The following is a 24,852-nucleotide window of genomic DNA, read 5'->3' as shown; positions in this document are numbered from 1 at the left end:
GATGTGTCCACGGTCCTGAATTTGACAGTCGAACAACCCCATGGTCTAAACCGTCCTTTAAGTGCTACATGGCACAAGACACTTGGGAGCGCGACTGTCTATCTCATATTTCATAGGCACACATGAAAAGGCAGCAAACACCAATTAGATGACATTAGCGAGCGGCGCTTTGTCGTAATCAAGAGCATCATTAAACTGCGGGTTAAGGCCGGCTTCATTCGTCCGCACTTCCGTTCTTTAAACAAGCTTGATGGTGCTGTCGGTTCCTTGAAGCGCGTGTTCTGCTCATTGTGCGAAGTGCTTGAAAGTATGCAGTCGCTTTGGCGAACGGAGTAACCACAATGGGCTCAGAGAAAAAGACTCCCATGAGCCGATTTGAAATATGGTTGCAATTGATCTGGTTGGAAGCGGTTGTTAGAACTGGTTTGGTTTGGTTTGGTTGGTGGGGTTTAACGGCCCAAAGCGACTAAGGCTGTGAGAGACGCCGTAGTGGAGGACTCCAGAAATTTCGACCACTTGGGGTTCTTTAACGTGCACTGACATCGTACAGCACACGGACGCCACTCCGTTTCGCCTCCATAGAAACGTAGCCGCAGAGTCCGGGTTCGAACCCGGGTACTCCGGCACAGTAGTCGGGCGTTTTACCAGTGCACCACCCCGGCGGGGGCTACAGCTAAGAAGTTGCTGAATATCGAACAATCGTAAGGTAATAATATGCTTACAGAGTCTTTTATAAAAGGCTTTCTTTCATAGCACCCCCCCCCCCCCTCCTACCCCCTTATAAAATCCGTATCTTGCCCAGGGTTCGGCACACAAACGTGACATAACATTGTTGTGCATGTGCCGGAAGTTGTAAGAGGCACCTGTGTATTATTTAAATAATTATTTATGATCATCCTAGAAAGACCTCAACATACGGCAGAAAGTATCCACTATGTACCGATGTACACATCAGGCCCAAGTTACGTCAGCACTGCGTGTCCTACTTCTATTCCTCTGCGTCTATCGCTCTCGAGCTTACAGTTGCTGAAATTATTTTCAATTGCGCTAAAGATAGCAGCCTGTCACTTTGCCCCGCGTCAGAAACAATCACAAATAATTTGGAAGGCAACAACTGTTGATCACTGGCCGGCTGTTCGCTTATCCTATCCTTCAATATGATGCTTGTCAAATGTGCACAAACGCCGACCGCCTACGAACTGTTCGTGTGGAGTGAGGAGCCTTTAAATCGATCTTTGTTTCGCTGGCGCCGGCACTAGCTTCAATAACACTGCAGTTCAGTTCAGGCATTCAGTCGTGTCCGACTCTTCGTGACCCTATGGACCATGTCACGCCACGCTTTCCGGTCTCTCACTATCTTCTTAACATCACATAGCTTCATCTGCAATGCCTCGAGAATGCCATCTAACCATAGCGTTCGCTGCCTACCCCTTCTCCGGCGACCCTCAACCTTTCCCAACATCAAATCTTTCTCCAGCGACTCCTCTCTTCTCATCAGATGACCAAAGTAGCTGAGCTTTAACTTTAGAATTTGACCCTCCAATGAGCAGTCAGGGTTTATGGTCGACAATATCGACTGATTTGATCTTCTGGCAGTCCAAGGAACTCTTAAGAGTCTTCGCCAGCACCACAATTCAAACGCGTCAATTCTTCGGCGGTCAGCCTTTTTCACAGTGCAACTCTCGCATCCATACATCAGAACTGGAAAGACCATAGCACGGGTTATGCGGATCTTGGTTGGCAGACTAATGTCTCTGCTCTTTACTAGGCGGTCAAGGCTAACCATTGCTCTCTTTCCCAGAAGCAGGCGTCTCCTAATTTCATGGCTGCAGTCTCCTTCCGAGGTAATCTTGGCGCCCAAGAACAGAACATCTGTCACAGCTTCCACTTCTTGTCCATTGATGCTCCAGGACTTGATAGGGCAAGACGCCATGATCTTCGTCTTTTTAATGTTCAGTTTAAGCCCAAACTTCTCGCTCTCTTCTTGTACGCGCATCAGAAGTCTCTTGAGATCCAATTCACTTTCTGCCATTAAAGTGGTATCATCCGCATATCTAAGGTTGTTGATGCGTTTTCCAGCAATCTTCACTCCAGCTGAAGACTCGTCCAGACCGGCCTTCCTCATGATGCACTCTGCATATAGGTTAAATAGGCAGGGCGACAGTATGCAGCCTTGCCTCACCGCTTTCTCAATCGGAAACCAATCAGTAAGACCATGCCCAGTTCTGACTGTGGCCTCTTGCCCTTCATAAAGGTTCCTGAGGAGACAGATGAGGTGAATTGGAACTCCCATCTCTTGGAGAGCTTGCCACAATGGATCACTGCCTTGTCGTGGCGGAGGGGCTTGCGAAACTCGACGAAGTCGTGAGCTCTGCTGTGTAGGGCCACCCAAGATAGACAGGTCACGGCAGAGAGTTCTGACAAAATGTGATTCACTGGAGAAGGTAATGGCAACCCACTCCAGTATTTCCTGCGCCAAGAAAACCCTATGGCCAGTCACAATAACACTGCATTGTTGCTCATAAGATAAAAGAGGCACTCAAGAAATTAAACTGTGCCCTGGATCTCATGTGACAAGTTAGAGCTTGGCAACTGAACGAAGCACTTCGGCAAGACTACGTTTGGAGTTCGTAATCAGCCAGACGACGGCAAACACGCTGAATAAACACCATGCTCGTTTGTTGTTCTTTTTTCTTTTTTTTTTTTACTTGGTCAGTGACTCAATCTCTATATGGTAATAGTTTTGGTATCATTTTAAAGGACCTCTGCCACTGGCCGCACGAGCATGTACGGGCAACAGTAAGTAAAGCATCGGTAGTTTGCACGAGGAAAGAATATGGAAAAGGTTGCGTCAGTCTCACTGCTCAGTTCTTCCGCTTCCGTGTCCATGACAGTGGTGACCACGTGAGCGCACGCCGATTTCAAAAAGCCACTTGACTCTGGACGGGCATAGTAAATGGCACAGTGCGTGTTCTGCACCTCTAACGGGCGGTTATGCGAGCCTTCCGTTCGCTGGGCTGATTTGTGATGGCTGTCCTCCGCGAGCCGCCTGCCTCCTGCAACGCCGAGTTCTAAATTGGTCTTCCTGCGAGGCTCCGGCGTCATTCATTGTAAGCGCTGGCGCGCCGCCTGGCGCATGGGATGCGCGTCTGCCCCAAACAAACATTCGCGCGTGTTTTCTCAGGCGCATCGCTTAAACAATCGTCGATTTCGGGAAGCTTCTGCAAATTCCACATCCTCCTCTTCCTCCCTTCAAAAAAAGCAGAAAAAAAAGAAAAGAAGGCACATTCGCGAAGAGTTGTTTCTAAAACAAAAGAAGGTCGGAAAGGAATTTTCTGGCTTAAGTGGTCAATAATCCACCCCTTTCCTTATGTGTATAGAGGGTGAATGCCCTCTTCAAAGTTGTACTGCCGGTTCAGGGGTGTTTTCAGAGCATAGGAGTCGGGCCTCGGATATGTTTGCGCGCAGGACAAGCTAGACGAGAGCTGAAGTTTTCCTGCCAGAATCGCACGTGTATAAATACCGGTTGCGTACAACCGCGCAGTCAGTGTACGTCCCAACGTTATTAGAACGAACTTCAGGCAGCTGCACCGGTTGAAAAAGGCGCGGTATGCGCCTTTTCTCTCTGGCGGCGAGACGGTCAACACAGCGAATGTTTTTCTAGGAGTGAGGCGATATTGCTGCGCAGCACCCTGGTATTCGTATCAAGACATGTGTAAGCAGACAGCACAGATTCGGTTCTTGAGTGATATCACTGCCGCTCTTAATGGCTGCTCTTTTTTAAGTGCCTGACCTCCTACACTGCTTTCTTATAGCCTTACTACGAAGTGGGCCGTCGTTCCTGTTTGCTGCAGCGTCCAGTATGGTTCAGTTTTGAAGCACTTTCACCACCCCATAGCACTACTGTCGAACCAAAATCAAAAGTGGAAGAAAACAAATAAGAGAATTGTTGCAGTTATTTTCGATAACAGGAAATAACAGCTTCGTCTGCTGGTGTTGATTTTCTTCTTGTGCTTCTAGGTTTGACACAGTAACAGAAATGTGGGCTTCGCCACACAACACTTTGTTGAAATGAAGACGGCTATCTGTTGAAACGTTTCCTGTATATATATTTCGTATGCAAGTCACGTCCAGAATACATTGCTTTTGTATTGTTTTGCCTTTCATCTTCGCGAAACCTTCTCCCTCGTCTATATTACTATATCTGACTAAAATAATTTCCTACTTTCTCTCCTAATTCTGTCTCCTCTACTTTCGATTACACTGCTGAGGAGTAACACATTAATAATTCATGACAGCCTCAGCCTTTGTCATTCCGTACTCAAATGGCGCCGGTATGCACTAATAGCGATGGTTAACTGAATACAAAAACTCTTGTATTTTTGAAATAGTACTACTGTACTCTGTTTCACTAATTCCCTTATAGCATTACGCAATAGCGGATAAGAAGAATCTGGGTGGCACGCGCACTACACGAAGATGCTGCGCCTGGCGCGGGCGGAAGCCTTGGACCGCCATCATGGAAGCAAACCAGGAGTTTTCTACGTGGACGTCTCCGGCCCGAACTCTAGGGGTTGGTACACAGCCGCGGTCATCCACAAGGGCAAAATAGTAGACCGGCTTACGTTCAAGGCCCAGTCACCAACCAACGCAGAAGAGGTTGCCATCGCCCTCGCAGCCTCTGACTCCTCCTCCAAATACATAACGGACTCGCGAGGGGCTTGTCGGAACGTCCAACAAGGGTGGACTGCTCCCCTAGCTTACCGCGTCTACCAAAATTGTAGTCGAGATTCGGATCTCGCGTACCGATCTCTCGTTTGGGCTCCAGGTCACCAATGTCTGAAAGGGAATGAGTCAGCCGGCGCCACCACCCGCGCGCTCTTTCTCCGGGCATTTCCCACGGGACCCGACGCGGACTAGGATTGTGATTTCAGCCCAGCTTACATCTTTAAAGAAAAATGCGAATTCTACAGATCCACGCACTAAAAGAAAAAAAAACTGCAGGTTGAAATTATTATCAGTATTTACCAAGATTGTGCTGGCATTTATAAAACCACTTATCTAAAGCAACCACACTACATATCGGGGAGACAACACAAAACAAAAAAGACATCAATCCGCATTAGTGCATATTAGAATTCATTTCTCCCTAACACGATTCTTGGCAGGAATAATCGCCCGTACGATGTGGATTTCCAGCCGCGGTGGTGCAGTGGTAAGACGACTGACTACTGTGCCGGAATACCCGGAGATGGAGACGAAACGAAGAGGCGTCCGTGTGCTCTGTGATGTCAGTTCACGTTAAAGATCCCCAGGTGGTCGAAATTACTCCGTAGTCCTCCACTACGGCTCCTCTTTCTCTCTTTCCACTTTCACTCCCACCTTCCTCTCTTCCCTTACGGCGCGGCTCAGGTGTTCACAAAAACTAGTGTGACAGATGTAGCGCCTATAGAAATGTTCATGTTATATTGATTCATGAGGGAGAGGTGGTGAAGGGTGGCTCTTCCTGGACCTACGGAGTGTGTGTGTGTGTGTGTGTGTGTGTGCAAAACTTTATTAAGTATATTTAATGGAGGGGGATGTGTAGGTGGGGTCCCTAGTCCGGGACTCCAGCGGCTGCCGCTGCTATTCGCGCACGTGTCACGAGGGCCCGTTGGGCCTCTAGTCCAGAGCTGGATAGGGCAGCCTCCCACCCCTCAATTGTTGGCACTGCATTCGGATCATCTGGAGGATCATGTGGGCAGGTCCACACCATGTGGTGCAGGCCTGCCTTTTCCCCGCAATATTTGCATTTGAGGTCGCAGAATCCGGGGTGTATTGTGTTTAAACGGGCTGGTGTGTTATATGTACCTGTCTGTAGGCGTCGCCATCTAACTTCCTCCGCTTTGGACAGCCCCTTGGCTGGGGGTGGATATTTTCTGCGAGAGAGTCTGCAGTGCTGTAACCTCTCCGCATACGTCGCCAGAGGGCCGGGATAGAGCGGTGTGGAGGATGGAGGGGTCGAGTCCCGGGGGAGGAGAGCTCGGGCAGCGGCATGGGCGCACTCGTTCCCTTCCACGCCTTGATGTCCCGGTGTCCAGACGAGGCATTTGTCTTGTTCAGGGTGTCCATAATTTTTCAATATTCTGGCAGTCTGGGGACATATTCGCCCTTTGATGTAGTTGCGGTAGGCAGCCATAGAGTCTGTTATTATATAGGCGCAGGTGGTATGCGTGGCGGCTAAAGCAATGGCCACCTCCTCCGCCATTTCTATATTGTCATCGCAGATGGTGAGGGCATCAACCAGTTGTTGTTGGTGAATCACAACCGCTACCGTGTACCCTGCTTCTGACTTTGCTGCGTCTACGTAGTAGGATTCAGTGTCCGTCCCGTACTTTTCCTGGATGTATTTGGCCCGCGCCTTCCGGCGTCCTTGGTGGAACAGAGGATGCATATTGCGGGGTAGGGGATTGGCTATGAACGAGTCTGACCACCCGAGCGGTATAGCCTGTTTTTGTACGAGACCTTGCGGGCTAGTCAGGTTAAGGTCCATAAGAACGGTCTGGCCCGTGCGGGTTGCTGCTAGTCGATTTATCTGGGTGGCGCGTTGGGCGGCAAGGAGTTCTTCGGCTGTATTGTGCACCCCTAATTGCAAAAGACGTTCTGTGGAAGAGCTTTGGGGCAGGCCCAGCGCCTTTTTAACTGCGTTTCGTATAATGAAGTAGATTTGCTTATAGTCCATATCTGCACCTCGAAATGGACCTACGAAGCTGGGACTGGTAGGTCAACGCCGCTTGCGGCGTTGTCTAGCCTGCCACCGAATTTGATCTGTTGTAGGCCGTCATTGCACCCGCCCCCGCTTCGGTGGCGGACAACGGCTGTTGCGGCGCGCGTCTTCCTCTTCTTTTTCTTTCTTCTCTATTTTCTCTTCTGTCCCCATGACGCAGCGGAGGTGGCTCAGCTACAGAGCCAGTAGCAGGCCCGTGCATTTTCTTTTCCTTCTTTCTACAGCCACAACAGCAACGACGACGGTTTTTTTGGCCAAGCAAAGTGCTTTTCTTCCCATTTGGCTCGCAATTATTTTTTACAAATCTAGCCCATTGCTTTTCTATGGCAGCTTTAACTTTTACGCGAGCGGGTGTGCAGCTTCGGTCGAAAATTCGTCACCGTGACCCAGAACCGAGAAAAACTCCATAAAAAAAACCAGCATAGTCATGATATTGAAGCAAAATTGTGACGCAATCGTCTTCTGTGAACTCAAAATGGTGTCTCGTCATTTCGCGCCCCATTTAGCATACATGTGCTAGTTAAGCTGGAGGCTACAGTTCGCGATAGGGATTCGAACCGACGACGTATGTACCTCCATTAATATTGTTACGGACGACAAGGAAGAAGAAGCGGGCAGTGGCGCGGGCAGGAGCGCTCGCGCTAGGCCCGCGAACATTCATTAAACGTCATCTACCATCGTCATCGGTCATGTTCTGTCTCCTGTCTTCATCGGCTTGCCGCTTCGTAACATTTGGTTGGAAGTGCGGCGTACGGCATCCCCATCCTCGCCTTGGAGCATCGACGCCATCTTCAAGCCGGGACCATCACCGAGGGCCCAGGGACATCGCCGAGCAGCTTCGCCCCAGCCCTTCAAGCCCAGACCTGAACAACTACCACCGCCCAGCCCCCAGCCCGGACCTGAAGACAAGAAGAATAGACATACCGATCAGAACCGAGATGAAGGACCCGAAAGACCCGAATGACCCGAAGGAACCGATGGACACGAACACGCAACCCCCGCCCAAGCTGCCCGACGTGACCTCGAGCCATCGGTCCCATGGACTCTGGTTACGGATGGTTGACAGCTCCAAGGGAGGCGGATCACCCACGCATCTGACATCGTACCGGCAAGCCGTTCTATTCTTCCTTCTTCCTCTTCTTCTTCAAGCATCCAGACACGCCCATCATCATGCCATAAAATCATTAACATCGCTAAACTTCCTCGTCCACGATCTGGACAATCGCTCGGTGGCCCCGGGTCATGTTACGGACGACAAGGAAGAAGAAGCGGGCAGTGGCGCGGGCAGGAGCGCTCGCGCTAGGCACGCGAACATTCATTAAACGTCATCTACCATCGTCATCGGTCATGTTCTGTCTCCTGTCTTCATCGGCTTGCCGCTTCGTAACAATATGAAGTTAACTGAACGTGTAGGTGCCCACCGATAAGTGAGACAGATACTACGACTTCCCTTTCTCGAAAAACCGAAAGAACTTAGTGACTTTAAGAGACTTCTCAGTGCCTAATCATGCCAAACAATGCTTTCGCACGTCTTATTCTGTTTAAGCGAAGTTAAGCCCCAGCTAGCTTTAAGTGATAGCGTATACAGCTCATCTTGCCGAGAAGGCACCGTTACAGTGACCTGGCAATTCTGGTAAGCGTAGTTAATCCCCAGCTAGCTTTACGTGATAGCGTATAAAACTCACCTTACCGAGAAGGCACCGTTGCAGTGACCTGGCAATCCTGTTTAAGCGTAGTTAAGCCCCATCTAGCTTTACGTTAATAGCGTATAATCATCTTGCCAAGAAGGCGCCGTTACAGTGACCTGGCAATTCTGTTTAAGCGTAGGTAAGCTAGCTTTAGGTGATAGCGTATAAAGCTCACCTTAGGCACCGTTGCAGTGACCTGGCTGTCGTTTCTTTCCTCGCATAAGAAGTTCTCGTGGCAAAGGCAATGGTCGCGTGTCGGACCAGTATCCTATAATATCGCCCAGTTGCGTCACAAGTAAAATGTGTCCCAAAGTCCTGGGTTCACTTATTTCCAGCCCTCAACACTTCAGTAACCATGGAAAATGTTCAACAGTGGCCAGGTACGTTTTAATGTTTGATTCCGTGCCTTCCTTAAAAAACCTGCTAGGGTTGGCAGCGAGAGCCCTACCTTTAAGTGGCTTCGCCTGAAAACAAACACCGACTGTGGAGAGTGGGAGGGAAGGGGAAGAAACCAAAGATGCGGCAGGAGGGAGAGTCCTTCAAGGTTCCGCCAATTGCGTTCACCGGCCGCTGTGTCAAGGCCGCACTGCTGCCAGCCGTACGGGGTTTCCCTGAAAGAACAATCGGCCGACCGACCGGCCGTTGCGCCTCCCCGCCGACCAAAAGCCCCCCAGAGATTGAACGCCGGCTGACACGAGCCTTCGACAGCCCACATCCGCCATTGGGTCGCTGACGTCTTTGCCACTCCGGCTGAGTTCACGTCTCCCAAGCGTGAGTTATCAGCTCCAGGGCGTCGGTTCACGGAGGGCGGGGAATGGGGTATGCCGCATCCGCCACTGACCAGCGATGATACAGTCTCCGAGGTTCGCTCACAGGCACGAAGATCGCTGGATCACACTTCGCGGTTGACTGTTCGTGCCTATAGTATTCCCCGTCGGCCGACCTCTTGTTTCAATGAAAACGACGATCTCAGTACGTTAGTTTTCGTTATGAAAGGATTAGGAAAACACGAAATATAGGATAGTGAGTTCGTGCCACATCTCATGCCTGGGGTGCGTACCATGATAAACAGCTTTTTCGGTGTTTCTATACTTTTGCATAATTTATTCTTATTTTTCGCTTATTTAAGGACTGCCGGGCAGGTTCGCTGGCGTCCTTGTTCACCAAAGGCAAACTCTCAGCTGATACAGCTTCTGTGTGCGGCATAAATGTTTTGTACAACACTGTGACAGAGCTATGGGAGAAATTCAATGAAAGGGACTGGGAAGTGACCGGCAGGAGGTAAGGTGACCCTGGCCTGCTATTCCACAATAGTAAAGGAGGAAATGAAAAGTAAAAAGAAAGTTAGGGTATGAAAGGTGAGCGATGTTGTCATAGTACAATGAATTGCTTCGGTGGTCGAGTCATGGAGGCGACCCCGCACTCAATGGGTTTAACTTGTCTCGTCCAGAGTCGACTCGTAGCACATGCAGCAAATGTCTTCCACACTTACCAGTTGTCATAGCACACACACGCCCCGCACAGTTGCATAGAAGAGCTCTGCCTTCTCATGCGACTTGGTTAAAATGCTACAGGAGCGCTGTGGCTGTAGAACTGGAATGAGGCTTTTCTCTTCGCCCCTGACTACTTTGTGCTGATTCGATTCAGTTCAGAAATACATTATATACTTGAACAAGCAAAAAGCGTAAGCTAATTTAATTCATTTTTTGCGAATATCGCGTTAAATAAAAGGAAGCCTGCAGCGTCAGAAGCTCCGTCTGAGTACAAAACAAAAATCGAGGAGAGCCAACAGTGCTGCTACTGCTTATTATAGCTCCCACGATCGTCCGAAATAAACACACAAAAAGAAATCTATTTTCTGTTCTCTTCATCGTGGTAAAAAGAGAGGAAGCGATAGGCGTGCCAAATCACAAATAATGATATGATAACAAATAGAAAGTATCAGACCTATAAAAGCATGTCTGGCTAGTGCTCTTTATGGCCGGTCACTTCTGCAATAAGAGTCGCACTATGAGATGAAAAGAAGCGTACCGAAGAAGGAAGTGACTCTAACTGGCCAGTACACATACTGGCTTTTCAGTTCCAGGCAATCTGTCGGTTTTCGGAGATGAAACAGCGCTACAGGGAACTGACATGCAGATGTCAGGCGTCACCAACGGCCGAGAGCGAGCCCCCAGAGGCGATAGAACGAAGCCATCAAGCCTTTCTGGGAGGAGGTGGCGAAGGCTGATGCTTTATTCTGGGATAATCGTTTTCGAGTATATACCGTTCAGAGCGAGCGCTTCCGGGCTACAGCAGCGGAACCGGACGTCACGGAAGAAATTGATGGGCGGGCCAGACTTCCTGTCAACGTCAATTTTACGTCACGCATAGCGTTACTGAGCAGTGACACGCGTCGTTAGACGAAACAGTTCCTTTCTTACAGGTTCCTTTCGATGCCTTCACGCAAAAGTTCCTTCTGGAAAACTAGTCACGCGTTAGCACGAAGGACGTGTGGAAGACGACGATGCATTTGTTAGAATTTTAGTCCGCTTGACCCGATTGGGTGGAGCTGTCTTGTGGAACTTAGAACTGGCGGTGTACTCTTTGAAGTAGGTGTTGCATTTCAGTAGGCGCTCAATGTCAGAAATTCGTGACGTCAGCAAGCGTAGTTCTTTGATTTCTTGCCTGGCGCCAGGCCTCACGTAAAATGAAGGTGAAGAATCGTTTGATTCTGCGCTAGGTCACTGCTCTCTGAGCAGCTAAGGAAACGGCAGTCGTCATTCTCCCGCTGTGCCCACGCGCCCCAGATAAGGATCTCTACTTTTTAAATAAGAGCGACTGAATCAACCAGGCGAAGAGTATGCTATACACGGAGTGGTGACAAGCTTCACGTATCTCAAGAGGAATAAAAATATTGGAGATAATTACAAGTAGACAGCGTGAAGAGGAATGTATCTTCAGCGAGAACAAGACAAAACAAAATCAAAAAGATACTTAAACTTCAAGTTAAGAGTAGTCACGATAGCTCATTTAAAACTGACTTTCATATCACGATTTCTTTTAAAATGGTCTTGATTAAATTATTTATTTTTTTAAAAATAATCCTGCTGTAAAGCCAGCACGCAAACACGTTAAGTTCCCACGTAATCAGTCTCCACTAGGTGCCCCTCTAACACTTCTAGTATCAACGTAAGCTTTCTCGTCTGATAAATATAATATAACGGGGTAACATCACACGACCAGTCAGGTATCAAGAGTGCTTTTGAATATCACTATAAACAACTGTTTGGGCATCGACTACCGGATAAACCCGGGATTCGAAAAGATTTTTGATCCGTCATTCCAAAGCTGGACCTCGAGGTTACGACAGCTCTGGAAAGAGATATCACTGTTGGTGAGGTAGAAAAAGCCATTGACAAATTGAACCCAGGAAAATCGCCGGGTACTGACGGAATAAGTGCTGCTTTTTATAAGGAGTTTAAATGTAACATCGCCGCAGCCTTGCATGGGGTCTCCATGGAATCCTTTGAGCGCTGATCATTACCATCTTCTTTCAAGCGCGCTCACACGGTCTTGATTCCTAAAAGCAACGAGGAAGTTAAACACCGCTTTGTTAATGGCTATAGGCCAATAACGCTAACAAACGTCGACTACAAGGTCCTTATGAAGGTCTTGGTTAATAGGCTTCAGTCTGTTATGAAAGAGCTAACTGATTCCCACCACACGTGTGGCATCAAGAACAACACGACCTACTCAAACTTTTATGTGGCAAGGAGCATGCTAGGGCTCTGTGACAGCGAAGGTCTTCACGTGGCCATGCTGCAGATTGATCTCGCTAAGGCTTTCGACAGGGTACGACACGACACCCTCTTTCTCTTACTGGATCATATTGATATCGGTTTGGTCCTTAGTGATCGGATCAGAATGGCATACAGAAATTGCACTACCAACCTGGTTATAAACGGCGAGCTATCGCGGCGCATATATGTACTTTCTTCTGTACGGCAAGGCTGCCCTTTGTCACCTTTGCTGTTCGCACTATTCCTTAAACCCCTGTGTCGGAAAATTCTGCACAGCGACGCAATACGGGGTTTTAGGTTCCACACTTGTGAGGTCGGTGTTCTTGCCTATGCAGATAATGTTGCCCCCTTTTTTTTTTATCTGATAGCGAAAGTGTGATTGCTGTCCTGAAAATAACTCAGCAGCTTTGTGTTTAGGTGGAAGTTCATTAAACTTTGGCAAAAGTGGCATGGCTCTTGGCACACCAGACGAGCTCGTTTCGAGAATGTACATTGGGCCACAACGCCGAACAAATACTTTGGTGCGCCACTCGGCAGCTATCGTGAAAGCGGGTCGGTTTGGGCCAGCAAGGCGGACGAAATGAGAGAGCTAACCACCCGATGAGGTGGACGCAACCTGTCTATATTCGCGCGTGCTACAATCTGCAAAGTGTTTCTGGCTGCGAAAGTGATGTATATCTTGCAGGCTCTGTACTGAACACGAGCTAATATACATAAAGTATACCGTTTATTTGAGACATTCACACGGGGCTCCAGTTGGGAGAGGACGACACGGATGAATCTTTCGACGAGTCGGTGAAAGGGGCTTTGCCCTGTCGCACTTGTTTCTGCGTCAAGTGGTGCTAAGGTTCATGTATCTTCGCGACCAAAGACACCTTTTTGTCCAGTGTTTTGTCCAGTTTATGTTGTGCAATGCATTGCCGGACTTTGTTGTGTCATCTGTCGAAGGTGGACGTTACGGTACGTCGCGTTACTTCCTCGAGATTGTTGCGTCTTCCTTGTCATGCGTTTCTCGAGAATATTTGTCATAAGTCAAGAGAAATGACCTAATGGAGGCTTTAGCTGACACAGTTTTCCCCGTCCCCTTGTATCGCTCATCTTTCACGACCGCATCCAAGAGAAACGTGTTAAAGCTAGGGAAAAAGACATGAGTCACGTCTGCAACGAAAACCATTTTCTTTCACCTCTCCTGGACAGGTACCCTGTCAGTAAAAACTTGGCTGAACGAAAAGGGCATCTATGTACCTTGGGGCACGCAGTGTTTCCTCTGAAGACAGAGTAGAACGTAGAACACTTTTTCACCTCAGTAATGCCGTTCTTCTGGGATGTGCTGCAACGCACACTGAAGAAAGATCTCCCACTCACAACAGACTGGATTAGGTATTTACCTGTGATGGACGCAGAAATACAATACGACATAATTTTCCTGCTAGGCTCGCACGCAGTGTGGCGCAGTGTAATGGCTTTCGGCACTGCGACCCTGGCACCCGATCTGTACATGAATATTTCGTGGAGAGCGTTACGAAAATTCATGAAGCCCTGATCGACAGAGACTGCAGCGAATAAACTGCGGTCCTATTTGAAAAATATGAGCAAATAAAAAAAGTTGCATTAAACATTGCCAGTTAAGAGTGCTATAGATGTGTAAAAACATGGCATGTATTTATTGTAATGTATTATACATGTATTATATTTCATTGTATTTCATTGTGATATAATGTATTGTATGTTGCATTGTATAGTATTGCATTTTAGTGTTTTGTTATATTGTATCATACAGCCTTAAAGGCAATAAAGATAAAGAAAGCCCCTTCGTGCCCTATGCGTTGCATGCCAGCCTGTCATGCAAAGGTCCTGGATTTGACCACCAATGACGACAAAAATCACCTAATTGTGTTGCTGTTGTTTTTTCGACACGTTTCTCGGTTACAGTTCTGTGTTACGGCAACGGCTTTCCGGCTTCACGAACCCAATACGCTATGCGTAGAACTATAGCGCTAAGAGGGAAGCCAGAGTAAGGGTCGCTTAACACTTCACACTATCAGTGTATTTCCACCACATGTACGCTAACATTCAGTCTCTCTCAGCTAAGAACTTCTCGTTCTGTGTCCCCTTTGCGATTGTCTTGTTCGCGTTCCATCTAACGCTGACGGTGCGTGCAGTCCCTAGCACTAGACCAGGTCAACGCCCTAGGTAGCAAGGCGCGCCCGCTGCAGCCACCTTGAAAATATGCCTGAGTCTCCGCCGCGAGCGTCCACTTGCAGAGGCTGCTGATAGGTTGCGTCGTTTAGAGTGGTTCCGCAATGACGTGATTGCCATTGAACGAGGCTTGTCGCAACGTTTTGCACTAAGTAGTGAATTTATCGATTGAAGAGGAAATAAACAGCCGTTTATGCGCATCTGGAAAGAAACTGCTCCAAGGCTGCTGCCTTTTAATGGTGCAGGATAGTTTCTTATTTTAATGCTTCCTCGTGCATCATCATCTTATTGTTTATTTATTTACCGTGCGGCTGAACAGAAATTGCCTTGGTTATGGTACACAACACAATATACAGTCATAACTAGAAACAGAATTCGAATTCGCCTAGAGTGGATGCAAAAATGTCAACCACATTACCATCATCACGGTTAGCTAAACTGTTATATAACAATTGTACTCGTGTGATCGGGTTAGTTCTGCAAACTGTTTTCACAGAAAAAAACATTATCGTAACGAAGCGTTTTTTTTTTTTTTTTTTGTGCATTAAAACGCATTGATTCCAAGATGTGTAAGCAGTCTATTGGGGCGTGTATACATTTATCAAAAAATATCAGATCTCGTTTCTCTCTCCTAGCTGGCAGATTTTTGATTTCGAGGTTGCAGTTTGTAAGTATTCTTGCATACTCATAATAATAACACCGGCCGAGATTTCTCTCATAGTACATGCGTACAAAAGGACATTGCACATTTCCATTTTTATTTTCAGAACAAAACCAATGGAGTTCCAAATTACAGAAAAAAATTCAAGCTTTAAGCGCAAGCATGAGGGTTTTAGATTGTGCAACCCTTGAGGACTTCGTTTGGTCACCAAAGATATGACTAGAACAACCGCTGTATCGACAGAGTGTGCGAAAGAACGCACTCGACCGTTGTGCTCCGTAGATTAAGCACCATAACGTGCCCTCTGCGGAGTTGTCATTTCGGCTTCCTTAATGGCTGAATGGGTTTTAGAGCAGGAAAGGCACCCTCAAAACGCAAAGCTTGCCATAGCTGTATGCCGGCAATTAAGACACTTAAGATGGAGACGAGAGACGTGGCTATTATGAGTCCCAAATGCCTCAGCAAAAGTGCAAACGCTGAATTGAATGATTACAGAGCGAAGGCACTGCGGACAGTTCGAGCTTGTGCACTTGCTATACAAACTGATTACTATGGTCTCAGCACTATATGTCTCTCTTTCTCTCTCCCTTCGCTTCATCTGTTTTGTTTTTTTTTTCGTATCATACGGATACTACCACACACACAAAAACAAAAACAAAACATCGCAAGCCCAACTATTCGTTCTTCAACGCTTCGTGGCTGGGTTTGTTCTTTCTTGATGTGCGCTGCTGAGGGAAAAGTTACAGTAACTGGTTCTTTAAAGTTCGTGCAGACCTGCATACCCAGAAAACCTGTGGAATGTTTAATTGACATTTGAGCGAGTGCGTCGCCGATTGCAAGGCTATTAACAACGGTTATAGCGGAAGCGGTCAGCTATGAATAATAAGCCAGAAAAGAGTGTATGGTTCTTTAGGTCTATACTGCATATCATTTATGAGTGGCCGAAAGCGGATCCCAACGTTGGAAAAATACACCTCTGTATGATTCTGCTCGGCTCAGTCATGCAAGGGCCCGGCTAAGACGAGTCAGCAGTCGGGGTAATTTCAGAGTGTTTGGAGGCAGTAAATGGAGGAGTGTTGGCGTATCTCGCGCTGGTCGCGTGCGCGTGGACAAAGCGCACTTCCACCGAAGAGAAGCAGGAAGCCTGGTGAGTTTACCATCTCAGGATGGGGTGCCCCACCTAAGGCGTCTTCCGCTTCAAAGCGCGCGACGTTCGGCAGTCGAGACCTTATCTCCAGGAAACAACGGCCGTCGCCGCTTCCTCTCCCGAATCGCAAGCGGGAAGGAGCTCACGCGACTGCTCGGTAGATGTGACACTCAGGGATCACTTATTCGAGCCGCATTCTTTTTTTCTTTTCTTTATTGCCTGGCTTTGGCACACGACATAACACGAAAGGAAACTCCGATTAAAACATGAAAAAATACGCACAAGTCAATGTACAGCTAGAAGAAATATAAAAGGGAACACGGGAGCTCATGGCCTCCACTCTTTCAAATGCGCTGTCACCGACAGGCGATAAGAATCAGTGGCAAAGGCGCATCCAAAGTAAGCTTGGTCGCTGCTCTTCCCTAGCATACCCTTGGTGCCACCCATTCTCGTCTTGCGTTGGTGGCAGCGCTTTGCAAAGCGCGGAGGCCACGTGCTCTCGTGTTCCCTTTCATATTTCTTCTAGCTGCACATGAATGAATGTCCTGATCAGCCATTCTTAGACTGCCTTCGTCGCTTTAAAGCTCCCGCAGCGACAATATCACACAGATCGCGGTACAACGTTTTGCTCTTTACACCAAACAAGTATTCCGGAAAGAAATGCGCTGAAAAAAATCTAACACTCTCGATGACCTCCCTGTAATATCCATAAATCCCACATGCTACTTCTTCGGTGGAGACAACAAACTCAGGAAACAGGCGTCGCAGCCTAATTTGGCAGACGGTGCGCAAGAATGGGTCGGAAACGTCGCGAAAAACAAAAATCGATTGATCACCTGGCGTAAAAAGAGATGCCCGAGCCTCAAACCACCATCTTTAACCTGCCGGAACAGATTCGTCCTGCTGCAGCGTTCCCATTCAGCCGTCCAAATGAAAACGGCAAAAATCCTGTGAAGCTTTTGTAAGTTTACCCGCAAACAATGCAACATTTGCAATACGTACCATAGCTTGCTGATGAAAAAAAAATTACATACTGTAGCTCTGGCGAAAATGGATATGTTGGCGCCTTTCCACTTCTCTGCTTTCTCCCGTAGTTTTTGCGTCTTCCCTGTTCAATATTGCTTGCTTTGGCGGTAACTATCCAACTCGATACCTAAGTGCTTGGTCGGGGTCTTCACCCACATCCATGGGCAAAGTGGTCAAGCTTTCGTGGCCACTGTCCATGCTATAGCCCAAGGCACTTGACCCAGTTCACCCCGCTACCGGTCGGTAGCATGGGAAAACACACGGACACATCTGATAGCCTCAATTACGCTTTCCTGGTCAACCTGGCTTTCCTGGCTTGTAACTTAAACCCATTAATGGTGCCGTTTTTCATTATTTTCATACAAAGGTCTCAATGTAAATACAAAACAAAAGAGGGCCGAGGGGGCAGCCCTGCCGCACCGGACGCTGCACGATAATGGGGGGCCCCCACACTCTTGTTTACGATCGATCTTGTCGTGCAGTTTTGGTACGCCAAGGCCCCGCCCTTGCAGATAACTGAACTAACGGTCACACGATCCAAAATGGACTGCAAAATTTCGTGAGCGACGCAGTCAAAAGCTTTCTCCAAGTCGATCTGGAGGATGGCTACGCGACCACTGCAGTCCCCTATGTCCTTAATCACGGTCTGCAATCTTCTAGCTAGTACCTTCATAAAATTTTGTATTCAACGCATTATTTCGAAAGTAGAATTAATTCAATTCGTTTTCACAACACCCTGGATGTTCCGGGCATCTCCTCATTCAATATCACTTGTAGTTAAAGTCATAATTTTTGTGTGATTCTTGGTTCAAGTTTATAATTAGTGATGAAACTTGTGCCGTTGCACATTCACGCGGACGCAACGAAGTACGAAAAATGCACTGGTAGAAAAAATCCCATGAGCTGTTGGATCAGACATAGTGAACCTAAAGTGATATCGAAGTAACCGCACCATCTGTCGTCATTCGGTCATCGAACTTTGATGTTGGCTCATGACTGATGGCTCGAGCGGACACTTCGTGAAAATATGGAACACAAAAACTCAAAAAGTCATTCCTATTTGGTTATATGCTTTATGACTACAATTTCAGGAGATGTCGGCTGATCTCTTAAGACACAGGAAAACTTTTGTTGGCCATTAAGCCATCCCTACGCCATCTTGCCCGCACCGGTGTCCAATACGAGCCCAATACGGCCCCAGAACTGCTTCATCTATAGGCTGACCTGCCCTGACCCTAATTTTCTACTCTCCTGTCTCAGACTGGGAAAAGTGCACAGTAGCGTTTATTTTTTTTTTTTTTTTTTGCGTGTGATGCAGGGCACAGTTTATTAGAGATTCCTTTTAGCTAAGACCCCATTTAAGCGTCTGTTCGGGTTGCGAAGACATGCTATATTAGGCTATCTCAGCCATGGAATCATTTCAACGAAACGACGAAATAGAAAGGAGGCAGTTTCACCTGTGACAAGAGTAATAAAGTCTGTAGAAATCAGAATATTGATTTCCAGTTGATCAATTTAGAATACGGCGGACCACCTGCGCATACGCTTCACTTCTAGCACCTGAACTGTATTTCCAGCAAGAGAAAATTCGCCTTGCAGCTGAGATCGAAATGAAGTGCTCTCTGCGAAGATAGGGCGCACCAAAACGACATGTTTCTTTCCCGTTCAACGAAGGCTACGAAGCCCTTTCAACGTTGCTTACCGCTGCGCACTTTCAGTGACTGATATGACCACTTTTATAGCTAATTAGAAGAAGATACTAAATATGAGCAAAGTCAGAACATCCCTTTGAAAATTCAGAACAATCTCACCTTTCTTTTAGGATCCTTCTTGCCTTTCACCGTCCAGGCCTCCGAACGAACAGAAGAGAGACACAGAATGCGCGGAGGGGAAGAAGTCAACCCCAGTCAGTCGCGCGACCTCGAAGAAGATGCGACAATGCACTGTTGGGGATAGGGGCGAGGGGACGATGGACAGTACTCTACTACTGGGCCTTTTTATCCGGCGACAACGACCACTTGTCAAGCATGCGATTGAGATCCCGTCGAACGAGCAACGTTGTGGCGCTGATCTACATCTCGTGACACTTTATCCGCGCGACGACACCAGCGAGGCTTCACGGAGACGAGTTGATTGAATGAGACAGCTGCGAAGGGCAACGATTCTACGAGTTCGCGCGCAAAGGCGAGACTACGTCGAGATGATTCTGCTGGACGACGTCAACAGAACGGGGAAAAACCTCACAAGTCGTCGTTGACGAAGAGTGCGTCGTCTGCTAGCAACGTCCGGCCGCGAAACGACGAAGAAGCCACGGTGGCAGACAGCGGAGAAGGCGCGCCGGTTTGTATTTTAGATCAGGCCCGGCCGTTTCCTTCGGCGTCGCCATGAGAGAGAACGTCCGGATCCGGTTTTCTTCGGCGACTCTTCTCCCTTTCGCTTTCGAGGGCGCCTGCGACGCCTTTCCCGTCGTACATTACTGCGGGTTCTCTTTTTGATTGTTTCTCCGTTTCGTTTCTGCTAATTTCGCGGCATCCTCCTCTCCCGCTAGCTGACCTTGTCCGCAAACGCACCAGCACGCGTGCACACGCGTGATGTCGTGTGCGCCTGGCTCAGACGAGAGGTCTGTTCCCTCGTTGCCTGAATCGGTCCTCATCGCCGCGTTCTTTGCTCTTGCCGCCTTTTTACACACCCGTGTCTGCGCTCTTGGTCAATGTCTGGCAACAGCTAGCGCCCCACTTGAAAGGTGGTAAAGTAGGCAACTGACTGAGGAACTACGTTGTCGCCACTTGGAACTTCGTGTGTTTTTCTGTGCGCGCCTGGTTGATCAAGACAAATGGTGACTTGAGAAACCTTGCTGCGAAGAGCCACAAGTACGCCACAACCTTGCTTACTAGGAATGCATGCGTCTAAGGGAAGTATCGATAATCGAAAGTAGCAGTGCCTGGATTGTGACCGATGCTGCACAGCAGTGTTCTACGCATTCAGCTAGTGGCTGGCCAACCAAGCCAATCTTCCTCCTACCCAGCGAAGGCCTCCTTGCGTTTATGACGTAATAGAAGAAGGTCAGCACGTGCTACTTTTTCTCAGGGTCGTGCTAGCGATGGGGGAGGGGGGGGGGGGGGGGGCACGAAAGTTTCAGTTCTCGCTCTCTTAGCCTCGAAGCACGGAATGTCGTTCGTGACATTTGGTTGCGGTATAATGAATATGTCAGACATGCACTTTGGTAGCGGAATCTCAGAAATGGTGACAACTATAAGGGTTCACTGCATGAAACCTGAAATATGGAAGGGCTCGGTAAAACATCAAAATAGATTTAAAAAAAAAATGTTTTCTCGCTTTGTTTTCCCGAGGCACGGAAAATAGGAAAAAACAAAGCATCACCTTTTTTAAAAATAAACTTTAAAATTTGTACTTAACTTCAACATTGACAGATGACTCGTTCTGAATAGGAAATACAACTTAGAAGATTGCATACCACTATTTTTAATTGCTGCTATTTGGGTTTGGTTGCACAATTTAAGCTTAGGTGAGAAGCTTCACGGTGAAGGCTTAATCTACTGAAACAGTTCAGAATGCCGGAACGCTGCATTTTCGTTTTTCCCCCTTCCGCTGAGTGTCGAAGTGTGAATATATGGTCTTGTTTCGCTATTTTGTTTTTCGGATAAAGCACAAAGAGGAGCTAATTCGGTCGTAGTCGCATCGACGAAATGTTTCGCTCGGGCTACGATTTCAGTGCGTCAGCGACCACGCCTGTCGAACGACCGCCGATGCAACAGCTGTCCGATATTGTTCATTATTGAGTTGTTGATAGTACGTCGTGCTGTTGCGCTGTGTCACAAGTATTCACTGATATTGTTCCCTGCTTCATAAGTCATTGATTATGGCGCTAGCGATGGGTCTTGATCGAGAGAAGGAGCATTTAACGACTCTTGAGAGCTAAATTAAATATATGTCAATGGTACGTTGTGCCCAGTACTTAGCCTTAGGTAACCTTACTCCTAGAGGAAACCCATAACACGCTTTCTACAGCTTCAACATTTGGCGCCCCAACCCGTTTAACAAACAATAGAATAAAATTTGAATGCATACAAAGTGAACTCGGAAAAAAAAAAATGAGATTAAACTCAACATAAGCAGATTGGAACAATCCAGGAAGAAAAGAACGCAAAAAGATCGCCAATACTTGTCGCTATGTAACTGCTTAAATTAAAAATGCGATGAACTTTAACATACCTAAGGAACTTTATAGGAAAATAAACATAGCTGTCAGTCAATGGGGTTTACTAAAACAAGCAATGTGGGAGAACACACGCAAAAAGAGCCAGCGTTTTTTTTTTCTTCTTTTTTTTTTAACACAAGATTGCTTGAGAAAAAGGTAAGAAATTTCAAACTGTCAAGATCTAATAAAGTAAAAAAAGTAGCCATTGATATCAAAGGAGTAGATTGTGGCTTAAAATGCATAAATATTCGAAGGGAAATACGTAAACTTATAACTGCATATTAAAACTCACATGAAAAAAGGCAAAAGTAAGAGTAAGCACGGATAAAAACAGAAGATGAACATGCAAAAATGTGGCCTGTACATTCGGTCACGTGTTTGAAGGTAGAAAAACTGAGATTGTCCCGAAACAAGCACAAGAGAAATCATAAAAAGTACATTTGAACGTAATTATAAAAAGACTAGAACGACGAGGGGGAAGAAAACACAAGTACGTGAGCAGAACGTATTTCCACGTAACAGATTGCCAAATAAAAAGAAAAAATGTGATACACCATAATTTTTGGATTATAGTCCGCAGATTATACATGCCTAAGAGCTTAAAGTTAGCGTCATGCGTGAACTAATTATATGTGCGCACTGTATGTTATTTTTTTTATATTGTTTGTAAAGCCAGAGAAGCCTACTGATGGCCATTAAAAAAAGGGCAGAAAACACGCCCCGAGTGGGTGCCTACGGTATGTTAACGTGGGAAATATCATAGCGAAATCAGCTTTGATATGAAATTCGATATGCAAGTGAGTGCTGTCGCGCTAGCGTTGAGTAGCTGCTTTCAAGTGCTTGCATTTGGGAGAATATGCGTGTAAACAAATCAATAAAAATTAATAATAAATGCGGGGACGCATAAACGTAGATGTAAACGTTAGACCCAGCATGGTCAGAGAGGTTTTCATGACTCCGAAAAGACAAAGGGCCTTCTCGGCAGCGTTCAGCTTTGAGGGAAACGATTTTGACGGGTTCTAGGACTGAAATCAATGCAATACAATAAAACTCACGATTTTACTTTGCGACATTGAAATTATCGCTCTTCTATTTCATACTGTCCGCTCACGTTCTAAGCTAAAGCCAGTTTTCAGCCGAAATTCGTCCCTACAAGGTTTGTGTAGATTATATGCAAACAAAGAAAAACTTATTTTGACCCAAAATTTTCTCCTACGGACTAGACAACAGATGCAGACTATAGTCCGGGGGTTACGGTAGATTGAATTGCACTTAACATTTCACTAAAAAAAAAAAAAAAAAAAGCAAACAAATCGGAACTAAAAATAAAAAAAAATAAAAACAAGACACCCGCGAGAAATGGAGGCACGAAAACAAGGACACAACTTTGTTCACTCGCACTAATCCGAATCACTGCTGCTGTTACATCCGGCGCTGCTCATCCAACTAGAGACTTTATTCTGTAAGTTAGAGCAAATTAACACCAGCTTCTGTATTCGATGTCCTTTTGGCCTATTCCTGCTCTTGGTGGGCACACAGCAAAACTGGCAACTCCCTCTCAGATGCGGCAATGGAGGCTACAACAAATATGACAGCAACCTCCTAAAACCACGAAAAATTTCATTTATATATTTTAATAGCCGTGTAAAAATGACGCGACATATGCATAAGCAGAAAACAGCTAGGAAAAAAGGCTAGACATCATGATTAGTAAGAATGAACTATTTTTCAAAATTTTTCAATGTTTTTAGTATTTCTGAAAAAAATACTTATTTATTTCGTTGTTTCTTTTCCGATTTCAAAATTTCCTGTATTTTTACATCTCTACAGTTGTCAGCAGCTCGCTGTATCTTCCCGGACATGGCTTGCCGAATCTCAAAACAAACCTAAGTATATAGCTTAACTGTTGAGTCCGTAATGAGTGTCCATATATAGTTGGACACGTTGAGGGAAAAAGTAGGCGGACACAAAAGCTGCGCCTAAGGGTATGACGTGATAGCGACCTGTGACACTCCGGGGTGCTTCTACATTGCGACATCGACGTAGGCTTGCATTCTCCTCTCAAAAGCCACTTTTACACCTAAAACACGGAGACGCCATCTTTCATGGCAAAGACTTATCGAAGTCTCGCTATCTCACTTGAACTCGATTCATATGATTGGTTGACACACCAGAATCTGATATTGTCACTACGGAACTGGAAGAAGTGGCAACATCATGTACCGGCATTTCCACCAATCAGATGCAGCGAGGTCACGTGAGATATCGACACTTCGACAACGACGCTAACTCGGAATACTGGTCCAGGACTCGATGAAGTTCAGGTGGCAGCCCCTTGTCGATGCCACAAGGAAGATTTCGGACACTTCTTCTTTTAAGCTACATCTCAGTTCTGGGGTAAGGCGATGGCTTTTAGGCCAAACGAGTCCAGATGGCTACTGCGTAACGAACAACATCGGTCACAATATTCCTAAAAAATAAAAAAATTATGCGTACCTATGCAAGCGGTTTTTATGTGAAACACTGGGGGGAGTTATCTTAGAGTGTACCGCTCAGCAAGAGCTTATTCGTCAGCAGTGAAAGTGAAGCCAATCATTTTTCATTAAACATCAATAACCGATCCTTCCATCTGATCATTCCATATCAAAGAGTTGTCCCAGCTGGCAGATCCTGCCAGCTCTTCTATGTCTTGTGACCTCGTGAAGGCGACACATAACTCGCGGCCCAGTCGGTACCGGACCAAGGCACTCGCTAACAACCACCTGATCGTGGTTTTTCGCTCACAACACCGACGCCGGGTTTCCAAAACACGCTATCGCATTAAAATAACGAGAAAGCGCTGAACGACCGGAAATATTTCGTCAGTCCTCATTTCCGCTAGTCGCTGTGGGTTCGCTGCTCGTTGCTCCTACACTCCTTTGGCCTATGAGCCTCCGCCTCGCATGCAGCAAGTGTTAGGTTCGATCCCAAGTTCCATGGGGATTGAACTCCGGTTAAATAATATCCTCCGGTTAAATAATGGGTCCAGGCTTCCTCTTGGCCTCGTTCTCAGCTTTCCCGGGATGGAATGCTCGGGGAACGGGTCTTTGGTCCCACCTAATGCAAATGTAGTGCAAATAGTAAACTATGGCCAAATTAATATTGGCCGTCGCTTAGCTGCGCTAGGTCAGGATATACGTAGCGAAAGCATGTGTTCCTGACGCTGGGCTGCCTACTCCTCTCCAATCCAATATAATCCTATCTAATCCACTCTAATCCAATCCAAACCAATGCAGTCTAATCAAATCCAGTGCAATCAAATACAGTTCATTCCAGTGAAATACAATCCAACAAATCCTGTCCAATTCAATCCAAACCAGCCCAA

General features: G+C 46.8%; 1 protein-coding gene across 1 annotated transcript in view; it reads right to left on the bottom strand.

Annotated features, from left to right (window-relative positions):
* The window catches only part of LOC146191627 (allene oxide synthase-lipoxygenase protein-like), a 58,108-nt gene extending 38,494 nt beyond the window's left edge, over positions 1–19,614 (bottom strand). Inside the window, exon 1 of the mRNA XM_084602151.1 lies at positions 19,081–19,614. The gene's annotated coding sequence lies outside the window, so the exon portion shown is untranslated. The remainder of the gene's footprint in view (positions 1–19,080) is intronic.
* Between the last annotated feature and the right edge of the window lie 5,238 nt (positions 19,615–24,852).

This window comes from Amblyomma maculatum, chromosome 4, assembly GCF_055883805.1.
Source record: "Amblyomma maculatum isolate TAMU_Amacu chromosome 4, ASM5588380v1, whole genome shotgun sequence".
Lineage (NCBI taxonomy): Eukaryota > Metazoa > Arthropoda > Arachnida > Ixodida > Ixodidae > Amblyomma > Amblyomma maculatum.
This window is presented reverse-complemented; position numbering and strand designations above follow the sequence as displayed.